General features: G+C 40.2%; 1 long non-coding RNA gene across 13 annotated transcripts in view; it reads right to left on the bottom strand.

The window, feature by feature from the left end:
- Positions 1 to 13,095, bottom strand: part of LOC106631764 (uncharacterized) — a 132,424-nt gene that overhangs the window by 56,568 nt on the left and 62,761 nt on the right. For all 13 annotated transcript variants that reach the window (XR_008732410.1, XR_008732400.1, XR_008732407.1 and 10 more), the window contains one exon: positions 11,233 to 11,282. This is a non-coding gene — a long non-coding RNA (uncharacterized LOC106631764). The remainder of the gene's footprint in view (positions 1 to 11,232; positions 11,283 to 13,095) is intronic.

The raw sequence follows: 13,095 nt of genomic DNA, 5'->3' as shown, positions 1-13,095 counted from the left end.
CAGGAAGGTATTATGAAAGTACTGCCCTTCTTGTGGGAGAGGGCGGCTTGTGTCTGGGTCCCCAACATGCATACCAGAGGATGAGCCGAGTAGCCTTTGTCAGCCTTTTCAAAGTCCAGCAACAACCCTCATTTTCACTGAAGCGGTGCTGTCAGGCTGAAGACCACAGTTCAGCAGCATCACCAAGGGTAGGCGTACTTGCATTAACCACCTCTCAGGCCCCAGCAAACTCCCACAGGAGCAGTGAATTAAAGATAATCTTTCTATACCCTCCACGCCACATGACTATGTGCGGTTCCTGGGGACGGAGGTACACCTGAATTGCCATTCCTTCCGCACTTTCCGACCACTTCCGTCTACCCTGTCCCTCTTCCCACTCAGAGGGAATACTGCAAACTAAATTAGTTTATTAAACTCTTTCTATGCATAGCACTGTTGCAAATTATATATCCATTACGGTGTCTTCAAATGAATCTGAGGATAGATTTGACTCACTTAGCAAAATCTGACTCATGCTTCTTGGGTATGGAAAAAACAGTTGCAGAGTTGACTCCTGTAGGCTGCAACTCTTGAACCTTGCTGCAATTCTATTTAAGCAACAGCTACGCTACCAGACTTCTGGTTCCCTATGCATCTTGAGCACTGGAGCAGAAAACAGGGAGAAAACAGTAAGCATGAAGTGAGTCAAAACAGTTACCTTTTGCTAAGGCAGGAGCACATGGCATACATGCTTCTTTGAGGAAGAAGCTAAATATGTTTTTAAAAAAGGTATGGTTTGTTTTGCTAGAGATAAGTTTCACACTCAAAGTTAGATTAAGAATTCAAGTCAATATTAGGTGTTTGCTTGGCCAGTTTAGCTTCTGGATATAAAGGCCAAACTTTCCTATTATGCAAGTTTTATAAGATTATACCTCCTTTGATTTTGAAGGAACTATTAACCTGTTGTGAGTCTGGATGGACTCCTGTGAAGTTACACTGCGTGTACACAAGCATTAAACCTGCTCAAACTAACTACATGCTGGGGAAAAGTTCCCCTCTTTACTCTTTTTACTGGTGCTCTTGGTTACTGATTGGGTTCCCCTCCGATGGGATTTACACATGCAGCTTTTACACAGTGGCTGTGCAAATACTGGGCTCCAGCAGCCAACAAAAAAACCACCATAAAAAGTCTTCTGCATTTTCCAATACATACTTCCCTAATGGACTGCATTCCATTTAAGAGCTGCTCATTCAAAATAATACAGATGATTTGTAATGTCTGTGTAATCTTCAGATCCATTCTAAGGACATACTCAAAGGCCACCACAACACGAGCTGCTTCTGAGGTTCAAAGTTACATTTGTGTTTCCTCTGAAAGCAGCAACTACTTAAAACTAAGTACTGTTTTCCTTGAAATTATTTTCACTGAACTGCTAATGGGTGATTCATTGTAAACTCACCTCAAAATATTTCATAATGCAAAGAATCTTCCAAGGAGATATATTTTTTTATTGAAGAGAACCAAAAGAAAAAAATATGTTCAAGATCAGTCTTGTCTGTCTGAACTGCTAGACACCCGGTTCTATTGTGCCTGTGGATTTGAAGGGGTTTACATCAGATGCTGAAGAAACCCAGAAAGCATCAACATTGTTCAATAGCAGTACTGTATGTTGAGAATGCAAGTTCAGCTTCCTTCTTGCATGTCCATGGGCCAAGAGAGGAAGAGTGATCCAAAGAAGATTCCTGGATCCAGCTTGCAAACTCACACAGAACACCTGTCATTAGACAAACCCCTTCATCAGCCTTCTAGTTACCTACAAGGGCTACTAAGAAAACACAGACTCCTCTCATGAGCACACAGACGAACAGCAAGCAGTAACAGTCATGAGCTGCAATAAGGCAAATTCTGATTAGACCCAAGAGGTAAAAAAAATTTAAAGTCTTCATTATGAAAACACTGGAAGACAGGAACAGAAAGGTTATCGACTCTCTGTTCATGGAGATCTGCAATTAGTAAAGGCCCTTAGTTGCTCGACCTAACTTCCAAGTCAGCCCTACTTTGAGCAGGAGGTCAAACTGGACCACCTGAAGAGTCAAACCCAGTTTAGCACTGACGTGATGTAATGAGGCAATGCAGCCTGCTTCAAACACATGTGCTACAGCACAATGCTCTACTTGCAAGGCACCTGTGGACCAGCAGCACAGCTATGCCTGGCCTGGGCCACCCGCAATCCTCCAGACCTGGATGTCTTCTGTTGCTTTTCCCAGGCTGTATTTCCCCACAGACTGCTACTACCTTTGCACTTTGCCCTACCAATAAAGGTGGAAGGTCTGGGTCCTACACTATCTGGATTTCCTGCAGGTAAGCCATTCTAAGAAAACAGAACAACATCTGGCAGCAATCTGATCAGAAACAGCTGCTGTTACGCGAGACCTGTGGATAGGGTACATCAGGTCCCTGCCAGATAACTCACCTACCTGAACCATGACATGGAAACACGCAATCCTTCACATTAGCTGAAGAACATCCTTCCAAGAGGATTTTCTTCCACAGAAACCACTTCTCTACTCACAAAATCATCTACAGGAATTACTAAAATTAGTCAACAATTTCCCACAAGTTGCAGTCTAAAACTAGAGCCGCTGAAAAAACTCCCAAACACAATTTTCACACTGCAGAACACCGATTGCATGGAAATGTGCTGACTTCACCAAAATTCTCAATAAAAGACAACAAGATTGGCCGGCAGGCCAGTCTGTCCAGCTTCCTGCCAGGCTGCCTGCCAGCCCTAGGGTGGGTACTCCAAGCTCCCCCATTCAAAAAATAAGAATCAGATATGAGAAGGCTCCCACGGGATGGGGATTCTGCTTCCTGTAGCTCTCTAATTAAAATAAATCCTGTACAGATGCATGTATCAGGAAGGACAGGGATGCCTCTGCCATCATACAGCAAGAATGGCTTCTCAACAACAGAAAAAGTTTTAAGAAAATTTGCTTTTATTTCAAAAAACAGATGCCATTGCTAACAGCACAGGAGGAAGAGAATGAGATGTTACGGCACAAATCCGCAAGAGGGAAGACAATAGCAAAGAAATCCAAACAGCAAAATGACAAATTAGATGTGAGGTATCCCCATCTTATCCCTTCTGCAGTATGTACACAGCTACTACATTTAATTAAAATACAGCTAGCTTGTATACATACTGCAGGGTTTTCAACACCCCTGAAGTGAAACAGTGCAACGCTCAGGAGTCATCCTTCAGGAGTACACTCTGTGTTTCTAGGTGTGGAATACAGATGCTCTGTGATAGTACAGTTGCAGCAAGGCCAATGGATCAACGCAGAACAAAAAGCCCAAAGAGTTCGGCTTTTATACCATCTACTTCCTCAGCTCTGTACATGGGATTCTTGCCAGGACATTGGTAACATTAACAGAGAACGCAAAGCTGCACATCAGGGTGTCAGGCTGCTTCTCAGCAAGGATGTTTCACTGGATAGCTCTTTCTCCTGAAGTGCAGCGATTTAACTCCATTGGACGAAACTATTTCTGCAAGACTTGGCTGTGGCAAGATCAATGCATTTTCCTGGTTAACCACTGCATCCACATAGTTTAATGCCTGCTTGAATTCACTTCTTGCATTCACAACAGTAGCAGCATCACAGGGCAAGAACTCCTCTCTGCACAGAGATTCATGCTTGCTGTGCCGCACAACACCCAAGCAAACCACCCACTGCTGCTGGGTAGGAGCAGTTTGGTACGAGTACGTCAGCCCTTCATATCGAGGGCCAGAATGCTGTTGAAGCACTGTGCCGCAGGACCTGATGACGATGCAGAGCACATTAATAGCCTGACAGTGGGCTTTCTGGTGATACACACTACGTTTCCATCATCATCAGGCTATTTGTCAGCCACCCATCCGTGATGCCCCAAGCTCTGACTGATGTGTAAGATTAGCCATTATTACTGTAAAGCAGTCTACAAAGTCCTGCTACACCAGGTTTTGAAACTCCAGCCTGCTAAGTCAAATAAACAAGGAAACACCTCTTGACAGACCATGCCCCTAACAGAATTAGAAATGCAAGGTATCCAACAGTAATCTGGATGGGAAGCTGTTCAGTAGATGTTTGGACAACAGAAAGGGTTAGTTAAACCCTACCTTAAGCAGCTGCAGAGTATCAGTCAATCAATACCATTTAAAAAAAAATATTTCTATTTATTCTTGTCTTTGGGAAAGCAAGAGTGAGGAGGAAAAACATTTTAAGTAAGTTCAAGTAAGATTTAAGTCCACAATAATACTAGGTCAAGATTTTTAAGTGCTTTACTGATAGCAAGTAAAACATGCCTATCTCTGACAGGGGAAATTAAGCAGGGAAAGGCCAAGCAACTTGTCCAAGCTTATGCAACAGATGAGAAATACAAACACAACACAGATCCCTCCCCAGGCTCCATGTCTGTGTCTTATTACCCTTTTAGTTTAAAACCCCTAAATCTTATTTCACACTGCAGCAAGTTTTCCCACATAGTTTTAAGTGTTAAGTCTTATCTCCACTGATCTTTTTTCCTGATGCAGTATTCTCACCCATTATCTTCTCCTCTATACACATACAATGTAAGAGATTTAGTATTTCAGAAGCACGAAAAGGGGGAAAAAAAAAAAGGAAGTCTTAAATTTTAATATAAAGGCAAATTCTTTTTCACATGGGCATACTGAATACAGGTTTGAACTGGCCCTCAATCTTACAAGGAGAGAAAACACTATCTGGAAACTGTGAGAAAATTTAAAGTGCCAAGATGCTACTAAATGTATTATTTAAGATGTTCCAATTTCCTGAATTAATATGATGTATAGTGTATTTTAAGTATTTTCTGTTCAGCTGTATATACACTTCACTGCAAGCAAAGATGAAACAAATATCCAGAACACTGACAAACCCACCACATAATGTTACATTTTTGGAGGGAGCTATAAGGATGAAGGCAATTTTTAAGAGCGTCCCTTTAATAACAAATTTACTTTTCTTACACATGGCATACTGTAGCATATACGCAGACAGTTTTGCACTTACAAGTAGAGCAGTGGGTGGCAGGCCTCTTGAGAATTTACATAGCTTAATACAGTAGCACCCAGAGATATCAGCTAGTTGTAAATGAGCTAGATTGGGTATCAGAAGTAGTACATGTGCCATCTGCACTGTGCTTTGCTCAGACGATTGTACCTGGCTTTCCAACGACACTAAACAGCTTGGGCAGAGCCTATCATGATGGAGCGTGCAATATGGCTTGTGGTGCCTTTGTTGGCTACAGAGCTTTTGAAAACATCCTTGAGTTCTGGGCCCTGCTCTGTATCTGTCATGGTCCCTTTATACTGTAAATGCTCTCCCTAAAGCTAATCTCCCCTGTTAGAGTAATGATCTCCAAAATTTCTTAAAGCAAGCTTTAATGGAATAGTTGTTTCTGCACAAGGTAGTATACGTTAAGTACTTTGTTTTCCAAGTCATCTGGGTATTTGAACTCTTACATTACACTGAGGGTACCAATATACAACTAAACTCGTAAGGGAGACTGGAAGTCTCTGATTACATGTGACAGATATATCCACAAAGACATGAACTTCCTCTCTCCAGCCTCTGTTCCACCTTGTCCTGTCACCAGAAGGCTGATGAGAAACCAACTGCCTCAGACAAACCCAGTCTCATCTAGAGCTTGCCCCTTCCAGAAGGACTGTAAAACACTGCAGACAGTGGAAGAAATGCAGAGGACCACCCACACTGACCATCCATTTAGCGAACACCCTACTAAAAAGCACACCAGCTCTTGTCCTGGAAGGCTGACAGAGCTGGTTGTCATTTTTTGGCCTGAGCAGTGAGTCCAGTCCTCCAAGCTAGTGAGCTAAGAAGGATGTTTATTAAAGAAAGGGCATGTCTCATGACAACACAGCAGCCAGGATGAAGGGGAAAAAGGGAAGAACCATTTCTTCTACAGAAAATGAGACATACTTCTGCCATCACGAAAGAGGTGCTGAAAGACTAAGGAGGAGTGGATTTTGGATACATTCATCACATATCTATAATGATTTCATGTTTTAAATAAAAAACAGTTTTTCTTTTTATTTGAAGTTTTCCCCACTACCTCCATGCAAGACTCAAAGCCCAAAGCAAATTAAACTGTGTGATATAAGTATGATACATAAAACTGCAAGCTGAACCAGTGATTTCTGAGCTGGAAGTGAACAGGTAGTAAGGTGTCCATCCCTCAGAAAGTAAAAGTTAGGAGTGCTGATTTATCTCTGCATCCCATGCTTGCTTAAACACAGGTGGCACTCAATGATTAAGGCTACTCACAAACAACTGGAGTCTCTGCAAGTGAAAATGGCTTGTGATGGAACAGTTCACAGCAACATCAGCAATATTTTTTTCTAGCTAAGGGCCAGGGCTTTTAACCATATTTAACAAGCCATGTTCATGTGTTAATAAACATGTCAGTACTGTTCTGTATTCATGTGAATAACTAATGTGAAAAAGTAATGTGCTGGTAGGCTATATGAAAGAGTTGTGAGTCATACATAGCCTTTAGGATATAGGTTCTCACCCCTGAGCTACAGAAACTAGCCTCAGTTAGGGGAAAATAAAATCTAAGTGAAGTTTAACAATGATTTGTTAGTCTCCAAGTTTCATATTAAGAAAATGTATTATCAATACAGAAATATTTATATAATCAAGGTGATTTTTTTTTTTTTACCTAGCATTTGCACAGAAAGAGGTTTAAAAAGACCAGTACCTATCCTCTACCTGATGCTCACCCCTTCCAGCACCAAGAGACAAACACAGCTGCAGCTTATACAGGTAGCAACTGTGTATTTAAGATCCTGCATTCCTCCATCATACTGCATGCTTACCTTTTGCTTTGGAAAAAGGAACCTTGTATCTGCCTGAGAGAGCTAAGCAAGACAGAGTAAGCACCACTGCCAGTCGGACACCTAACTGATCACTGAATTTACATTTTCAGTTTGCAAGATCTGTGAATTTCTAGGTAAACTTGGACCTTAGGTATCTAAAAAGATCAGAAAAAGCAAGTGCTTTTGTCTTGCTTTTTGAGCAAGAAATTAAGAGGGAGAAGAGTGAGAAGAAAAAAGTTTTGCTGCTAGGCATCTTCCAGTTTCAAGCATCAGAAGTCTTCCAAGAACTGCAGTTTTGGAGCACCAGACTCAGATTAACAGAGAGAGCACAGGTGAGGAAGGCAAGAACGCACGCTATTTACCACTTAGCTGAGCAATGTATAAGCCAGCTCTTGTATATATTCCAGCTTGATACATCACCTCTTCCCCCCCCCCAGTTGCAGAGTTGTTGTTTAAGCAGTTGTGTTACTATGGGTCCCGCTCCCTGGGGGTTCCTGTACCCTAGAATATGGTTGCAGACAGAGAATCCAAGCCTTACTGATAACCTATCCTTGAGCCCAGCGAAGCGCCATGAGCAACACAGATCATCCCAGGACACAGGTCCTATTCATGTGGCACAGGAGGAGCGCTCCTACAAAGTGCACATAAAAACTTCAAGTGTTAATAGTGGTGCCAGAATTCCACATATGAAACCATCGTACCACAAATACAACTCATAAAATAGAAATCTGAAAATCAGTCTTAGCACACGCCTCTCTTTGCAAAGCACACACTAAACTTACAGGTACTTTCATATCTGACAAAAATTAAAAGTGTTCTTCTAAAATCAAGTTATGTTTTTATGTTTCTAAGTCATCTAGAAGACAGCACTGTCAAATGGAGAGTTTCTTTTTGAATACCCACTGCCTGTGTTAATGGCTACTTCACACACATTTAGTTACACTGACCTCTTTGTGGTTTGTCTCCTCTTATGCCGTAATGCTAGCGGACCCTCTTAGAAGAAGGGAGACACCTGAAGAAGAAAATGGCTTTCTTTATGGTTGCTGCCTGTACTTCTCTCTTCAAATCTTGCTTGTCATTCACCTCCCTCAACTGTCTGGCTGAATGGCAGTATGCTCCACGATGCCTCTTTGCTCACGCACGTGCAAGGAACAGGTTGTCTCGCAAGGTCAGGTATTAGGCTTTTATTGCTGAAGAGCCCAAATATTAAGATGTATCATTGTGTCTGAAATGTTAAGTAGATATGGTACCCTGACTTCGAATGTACAACTGACAAACACAACTGACAAAGTGACTTTGTGGACAATACATGAGTCAGGAGAACTTCCAGCTGCTGATAAAAAGCTTCTCATCATCTGGTCCATTTATCAGACCACCCTCCCTCTTCATGCAACCAACCAGCAATTCAAACAGGACTATGGGAGCAAATCCTTCTAACCAACCCTGAAAACATCTGTGTGCGTACACACAACACATACAGAAAATGATGCCCAGTATTACCATTTCTTCTGTAAGACACTAACTGGAATGAATATGCTGACATGGCACAATGTGCTCTTATCAAGAGCCCACAGAGTACTAGTCTTTTACCCCACCTTTTAAGTGCAGAGGTGTGCTGGTTTTGGCTAGGACAGCGTTAGTTTCCTAGCATTCTTCTGTATCATGACAGGCAGTTATCTATGAATATGACAAAAGCTATTCTAGATCATTTTAAAGTACAATGTTGAAAACCCTACAGTTTATGCCTTGAAGTAAAAGCATCTGATTAAAATGCACAGTTGAAATGGAAATACCTCTCTTTGGCAGGTGAGGCCAGTAAGAATACAAGGTTCCTTTTTCCAAAGCAAAAGGTAAGCACAGATTTTATATACTGATCTGCTGTAAGTCTTGGGGGAACTGCAAAGCTTTTTCCTTATCCTGAGGTAGGAAAGAGGATCAAGAGTCCCAGATCCCAAAGACTGTCTATTTTAAGGAAATATCCATGGGGGAACTAAGCACAGAATTTACTGCTTCCGTCAGTACAGGACAATGTAAAGGACTATTTCATTACCTGATGTCCAACTAGGAAAACATCAAAGAAAAAAACCCAACAGTATTTCAGAACCTTACAAATGTTAAGATCAAGGGATTCTGTCTCTCCTGGTGTAACCTGGTGTTTTTAGCTAGAGCTCCAATTGTGCAGTGTTTTGGCAAAAACACACCTCCCTTTTCTTCACATACATGATGTTCCAGATGAGCTACCTAATGGACTGCCTTGGAAACCCAATACGCAGAACTCCTTACAGGCTCTTGGCAGAATTCCTTTCTTACCTGCTCCCACTAAGTAATGCTCAATTTTCCAGTTGTCAGAAAGCCATGCAGGTTCTGGAGAGTGGACACACATTATATAGATCAACACACCAGGTATCACAACTTAATCATCCTTGCATGCCTGCCCATTTATTAAATTATGATCTACCTCAAGGACTGCACCACTCATTTTGGATTTGTCCCGCATGCGGTCCTGCAGTTTGAGAGGTACTCTGATGACAAACCCGAAGGAGTACAAGCTGGCACCACAACAGTCCACATACTGAACTAGCTCACTGTTGCTACAGTTTACATATGTCATGAGAACCCAACCACCACAAATGGCACTTAAGGTATAGAAGCAAGCTCTTAATAGCTACCCTGGATTAATCTTTTCTTGCTGTACCACCCTTTATACCAAAAAGCCTACTATGCACACACCATCCCCTAGCCTCATGCACAACTGGTTAGCAAACTACAGAAGTCTTTGGTAACTTCATTAATGGTTTCAGTATGAATTTTGAGATAATTTCTTTTTTTTAAAAAAAGAAGAGTTGTATCACATCACACCACAGCTTTTGTTCTTTACCTGGTTAGGCATTTCCCAAGGTAATTTAGCATGACACTAGTAGAAAACTTACTGTAAATTAGCAAGAGAGAAATCAGGACAGCAGGGAGCACTGGACAACAGCAGCTTGCCAGAGCAAATATTGGTTATTTCATTAATTATCACTTCCAGCACTGACTACATGTCTTGCAGGAAAAAAGCTGACCTGGTTAAGAACTTTTCCATTTCTAACTATGATCTCTCAGAGAATGTGCTAAAGAAACAATTGTCCTACTGAATCATTTCAAGAATTTTACAGCCAAGTAGATTTATTACCATAAAACAGGTCTTGGAAACAAGACTGTTTGAGGAGACTCAATAGCTATTAAATCAGTGTGGAAAACATGATGCTGAAGGAATTGCATATGCCTGACACATGTTCTACCACTTTTTTTTTTCCAAATAGTGTCTATAAAAAGCAAGTCTGTAGAATTGCTTAAACTTCTCAGACAAAAAGGACACACACAGGTGTAAATTAAAGTGATATTCATACAAGTTATAGAAAAAATATAAATAAAGCACCATACAAAGGCTGTTTAACAACCAGAGTCATCAACGATTTCAAAACCTATGCATTAAAAACATACTCATCCCTTTGTAAGAAGTCTGAGACAATTTCTAGACTTACAGAAAACCTCACGCAACCTTTTAGTGAATCCATTTGTTAGCTGGTGTGCAACCAAATTCAGAATAAACTTAGGTTTTGTTATTAAAATTGCAATGTAGATGTTATCACATAGCACATGCTTTATTCAAGACAGTTAAAAGCATCCAGCTTTAACATGTGCCATTGACTACAAGTGAATCAGAAATACGATCTGTAAGGCTTCCTATCTAGAATACCGTTGAAAAACATTCTGCTTTTTTGACCAAAATGGAAAAAACTCCTGCACTAAACCATAAGCATATACAGTACTCTCAAGTAAATGGCTTTAATATATTCAAAAATACTAAATTGGAAATACAGCAGCCTTAAAGTAAGGTTAAAGCTTTTTTTTTTTTTTTTTTAATACACCAACTGATATTACAGAGAATACTAACAACCTTTGGAACCTAAAATCCATTTCCAGACCTTTTGTGTTCCTGAAGGTTGATCGGTTCTTCAAATTTTATCAGAAACAGTCTAAGAACAGACAAAGGCTTCTCCTACAAACCTCTCCTCTCCCCATCCCTGGAACATCACTGCTAACAGCAGTAATAATGCCATTATGTGACATAATCTTGAACTACTTTATGCCTTGACACAGTGATGAGAAAGGGAGAGAAATGAACTACCCTAATACAACTCACCCTGAACCACATGGCTTGAAACCAGGTAACTCAAACAGCTCTACAAACTGCATAAACTACATTCACAGCCAAAGAAGTGAGGAAAACCAACTGCCTTTTTAATTAAATGGATGTCTTACAGAACTAGCATATAGTCTTATTGAAGAGGAAAATGATCATTCTTTGACTTACTTTTTGGACTGTCCTGGTTTGCAAGTACAACTCAGTTACTGTTTCTTCTTCTGCAATAAAAAGACAAGACAAATTCTGTTAAAGAAAAAGTATTTGCTTGAAGTTAAGTATCTCATTATATTGTTAATTAATGCTTGAAGCTTACTGTTTGCTTTTAGTCAGGACTGGAAAAATATTGCCATCATTCATTTCTGTTTCTCTGAGTTTGACTGCCAGAATATTTCTGTTACATGAAACTGCTCTATCAAGATGAACTCGGGAGACTGCCTCATGATTTAAGCTTAACACTGAAGAGCCAGAAATAAATTCCAAATGCTATTGCAGAGTTTACCAGAGAAATTCCTTATAGCCATAGAGAAAATGAAGACATGTAAAGGAGGACTTCATTGCTCAAAGATAGCTATGGAGCATCTTGTTAGGCTGTGATGGTTCATTGCTGGTCTCCAGCACCTACTTCAGAAAGGCGATGACTTTCCCTTGCTCTCGGGTCAGATCTGCTAGCCTGAAGTTTCAGGCACCCTAAGACACTTCAATGGGTGTTGCATAGGAATGGGTTGGCCGTTATGTCCTGCTCTGTGCTTTGGATTCAAATCTGTAAAGACAAAGGAAGCATGTCCATACCTTACCGGGAATTCCTTAGCATTTGTAAAGCATTTTGAAGATTAAAACAAGAAAAAGCATGCAACCAAAAGAAAAAAACCCAAAAATCTACTAAGTAGAGTTATGGGAGTATTGTCCTTAAAAAGAATGCTCTAATGCTACATTCTCGATTTAGCCACAAAATTAGTAAACCTTTAGCAGAAACAGCAAGAAATTCCTCATTCCCTTATTATGCCAAGTAGTGACCTGGAAGTCACTCAAACCTCCATAAAGAACTGGTATGCTCCAGATAATGGAATAATTAAGTAACAGAGGATGTACTGGAAAATGAAGTACAGAGACATCTCACCACTCAAGGTTAAGCACTGTTCTTGTTCTGCTGAGAATGGCAAATTAAAAAAAAAAGAAAAGAAAAAAAGCAAAAAAAGCAAAAGAGATGGGAAAAAAAAAAAAGAGGACACCAGGCATAAAGAACCCTGACTCTGGCTACGGTTGCAGCCAGAAGGGGAAAACAAAGCAACAAGTAAATGCCAACATGGATTTGTCAACCTGCTTAACTTCCCTTTCCAACAAGTTTGAGAGCTGTGGGATACAGAGAAGGTGCATTTATTATCACAGTCACCCAAGCATGTTAGTTTTCATGCCATGTCACAGTTTTCTTCTAAAAAAATAAAAGGAAATATGGTTGTCTTAAACATGCCGCAGAATTGTATGGAAAAACATATGCAAAGAATAAAAATATTAATTGTTCACAACAGTGCCCACACATCGATCTTAGCATGTGGTATCCAACCTTTAGCACCAGGAAAAAAAACCAATGCATTCAGAAGGAAACTGAGTATCTCATTAATTCATCAGACAACTATGCATGAGAATATTTTATGAATCTTCATCAACTGAAGTTCTAAAATCTCAATACAAAACAAATACATATATTATTAGGGGGCATGGAGTCATCCAACTCTTAAAAGGGACATCATTAAACTTCAGGCTATTTAATTTAGCAAAACAACAATAGAGCTTTAAGCAGCGTGTTTTTCACTAATGACCTGGCCACTGTTGTTGTTATACTTGCCTCTAAAATGCACAGCCAATATTTGTGGTTTTAAAAAAATGACTTTTCTCAAAATGTTGTCGTGAAGGAAAAAAAAACAATCCAAAAAAAATTAAACTCAGAGTACAATCAAATATACAAAGGAAAACCACACAAGCACAGATTTCATCATACTCCTCCAGATTTTAAATAGATCAACATATTCTGGA

The sequence above is a fragment of the Falco cherrug genome, chromosome 5, assembly GCF_023634085.1.
Source record: "Falco cherrug isolate bFalChe1 chromosome 5, bFalChe1.pri, whole genome shotgun sequence".
NCBI classification, from domain to species: Eukaryota; Metazoa; Chordata; class Aves; order Falconiformes; family Falconidae; genus Falco; species Falco cherrug.
The sequence above is the reverse complement of the archived record's forward strand: the minus strand, read 5'-3'. Positions and strand labels throughout refer to the sequence as shown.